Consider the following 3,497-nt stretch of genomic DNA (forward strand, 5'->3'; position numbering starts at 1 on the left):
GCGATAAATAGCAATAACAAAAAACTTAGGTTGTCTGTAGAGATTCGATCTCTCTTGAGGTACTATGCAATTTTCGCTTCCCGACGAATATTGTGATCACTCAAAACACCTCAGTAAAATCGACACTCTTTACTTATATTTTGTGTCAATCTGGGCATTAATGGATTATTTTACACGTGAAAGGAGAATAAGTGAAAAAACAACACGTGAATGAATGAATGGATAATTGAAATCATGGTATCTAATTTGATTACAACTCAGCATCGAATATAAAACATTCCAGACGTCATCTGTGGTCATTGATAGGTTTTTTTTATCATTATGTAATTTTGAAATGGCGTCATCATACTCACCTTGATTTGATTGCTCGCGAATAAAACGCCTGCAATTACCATTTGCATGCAGTATTTGAAATCGCACGGAAGAATTTAGGTTGTGTCTCGTTTGGATTTTTTTCTTGATTATCAATTTTTGATACATTTTGGTGCATGTACTACATGCATAGACTTGTGTGTGATTTGATTGTGCCATACATGAAATAAAGTATTCTTCTAACGTAAAATTTTGTCCGAGCATAACTCCGTCAGTTCATGGGTCCTTTGATCTAACGAGAACAAAATAGTGTGGAGAGAGTCTGAAAGCTGCGTCACTTACTTCGTTTGATGAAACTATTCCAAAGATTCGTTATCCGAAGGCTCGTTAATCCGAAAATGAATAAAAAATGTTATTGGATCAGAAAGTTTGTCAATCCAAAAAAGAAATAAGTTTTCGTAATTCCGACGTAATTCCGAAAGTACGTGTTCTTTTCATTCTCGGATTCGTTCGAACCTTCGGAATAGCGAAACTCATTTCATTCGCAACAAATTAATGTTCTGGGGGGCGTTTCATCAACGAGTTCGTCGGGGGTTTTCACCGACGAATTTGCTATCAGCCAATCAGACGCAAGGATTTACACTGATAACTGTTAAAAGCTAATGAAATTCTTGGTCTGATTGGCTGATAGCAAATTCGTCGGTGAAAACTCCGACGAACTCGTTGATGAAACGCCCCCCTGGTCATGCACCCTCTTTCATTTTAGCATTAGTGGACATGCAGGTATATTGAGTGTAGAAAGTTTGTGTTTTGGAATAACGAACCTCATTTCATTTTCGAATTAAGGATTCTTCGGAATAACGACAATTATCCGATAAAATAAAACAATATTTTGACTCAAGTAAAATGATTGCCAACAAAGTATAATATAGGACTACTTTATGGACTTTAAGTCATATACCTGGAATATCATAGTGATCCCCTCCCCCCCCCCCCCAAGAAAAAAAAAAAATCTGTCCATGTACATATGCTATATAGAGTATAACTAATAAAATCCATGTGGTACAGGGAGTATAAATGCATATTGTAAACAGTATGCTTGTGTTAAACTTCAGAGGATATTTCATTAAGAATAAGATCATGTCACTCCATACAAAGTAATGAACGTTGTTTAGGCCAATCAATAAAATGTGACAAAAACACTTTGCACGCACACACGATAACCATTTTGTTCTGAAAGCTAATGGTGCGATTGTTCTTGTGTTTGTGACAAATTTTGCTTAACAAAACACACACATACACACACGTGAGCAATTTTTTTTTAATTTTTTAAATCGTATGCTTGGTCCTTTCCGAAAAATACAAAAACAGGAGCAGCGTCAATAAACACAATCACAGACCGATTGCGCAACACTAGACAATAATTGCATTTTCGCATCTACCATCACGCAGCTACGGAGTCAAGACTATGAAATACTAGATAATTTCGCAATCAGTCCCCGTGGCGTAATGGATCAGCGCATTGGACTTCTAATTCAAAGGTTCCGGGTTCGAGTCCCGGCGGGGATGATCTTATCCTTTTGTTATCACTTTTGAAAATGTTTCTATTGAAAAACCGTCTACACTGACAGACTGATGCAATATTTTGCAATAACACGTATAGGGCTCTTCACACAAGTACAGTATGCAGTTAGAGTGTTCTGCGGCAGTGCCAACAGATAGCGTGCTTTATTCGATAGGCCTCTTTTAGACTGCTTAGTGGTTCAGAATAGAAATTTTTGCTCAATTTCAGTGAACTTCACTTATTTTTGATTTTGTAGATGAAAGTATTTTGTATATGGAGTCGCAATATTTACAGAAAAACAGCGAATTTTTAGGCCTATTTTCAAAAATTTTGATGAGAATAAAGAAAAATAGTCACTAATTCTTGGAAATATTTTCAAACTTCAAAATTCTAATTTGTTGTGTTCAGTCCATGTTTACGATTATCTTTTATATTATACCTTTACTATTCCATTTGTCTGAAATTTGTACATTTACCTGTTTAAGTCATCTTGAACACCAAGATAATTTTGTCTTCTGTCATTTCTTCTCTTGTCTTATCTCATCTCGTCCATCTTAGCTCATTTTGGATCGGGAATGTGATAGTATTGAGCTCAAGAAACGGTCAGAATAAAATACAAAAATGCAGTTGCACATTTTGTATTTGCATGTGGAGGGGTGTATGAAAGTATCTCAAAAGTTGTGTAGCTGAGCATTGTAATTGTCGATAATGACAATGACTGTTTAATTCAAATTCAGATCAATTTAATTCTAATCAAAATCAAATCAGTCAGATCAGTCTATTCAAAAGCAGAGGGAATATGGGGGCAATGTTTTCGCATGCAGCAGATCATGTCAAGGGCAAACGGAAGGCCGCCGTTGTCACATACAAAAAAAAAATTACAACAACAACAAATTCCACAAACAATCTCTGTTTATTACTTTCAAGTAATAGCCTATACAATGGCCCGGGTATGATTTCTTTTCTTTTCTTTTTTTTTCCTTTTTCTTTTTTTTTTTTGCAACGACGATCAATTTTGAGAGGAACTGGATCCCACATGTTATAATATCTTGTGTATCTATTTCAAGATATCACTTGACCGCACCACTTAGAACGGACTTAGAGCGAAACTATTAAAAGTAATTGAATATTATCTATAACGAGGTGTAAAAACCGGGTATATGCTTTTTATAGATGTGATCTCTTTTACTTGTCAAACTTCTGGTCGTCTTATGGCTAACTCTATGACCTCTCATCAGGCCTAGTTTAAGCCATCCTCTATACGTCTTGTTTTTCATCCAATCCTAATCTATCAATATGGGACTGGAAAAAGAAACGAAAAGGAAAAAAATATCATTCACTCACTGTCCGTTAGATGTGGAGACTGGAGGAGCTGTGGAGATCAGTTTTCACCCAACCGACTCTGTCCTCTGCGCTGCATGCGCGCCAGTATGGAGTCATCCCACGAGACCGACACCTACGAGTTACTAGTATACAGCTCACGAGTTCAACATTGAAGAAGGTCCACAATTCATACAACCCACGAGTCACTCAACAGCCTACGAATCGCACAGCTCACGAGTTCGACACTATAGGCAAATAAGATGAGTTCTATGCTAGACAAAAACAGCCCACGAGCTCG

At 36.7% G+C, this 3,497-nt stretch overlaps 1 non-coding gene across 1 annotated transcript; it reads left to right on the forward strand.

Moving 5' to 3' along the window:
- Nucleotides 1–1,807: 1,807 nt before the first annotated feature.
- Nucleotides 1,808–1,881, forward strand: Trnar-ucu (transfer RNA arginine (anticodon UCU)). The gene has a single exon. It is a non-coding gene; the product is annotated as a tRNA-Arg (tRNA).
- The last annotated feature ends 1,616 nt before the right edge of the window (nt 1,882–3,497 follow it).

The sequence above is a fragment of the Diadema antillarum genome, unplaced genomic scaffold, assembly GCF_040938485.1.
Source record: "Diadema antillarum isolate AM-2024a unplaced genomic scaffold, OU_Dant_1.0 scf00000210, whole genome shotgun sequence".
Lineage (NCBI taxonomy): Eukaryota > Metazoa > Echinodermata > Echinoidea > Diadematoida > Diadematidae > Diadema > Diadema antillarum.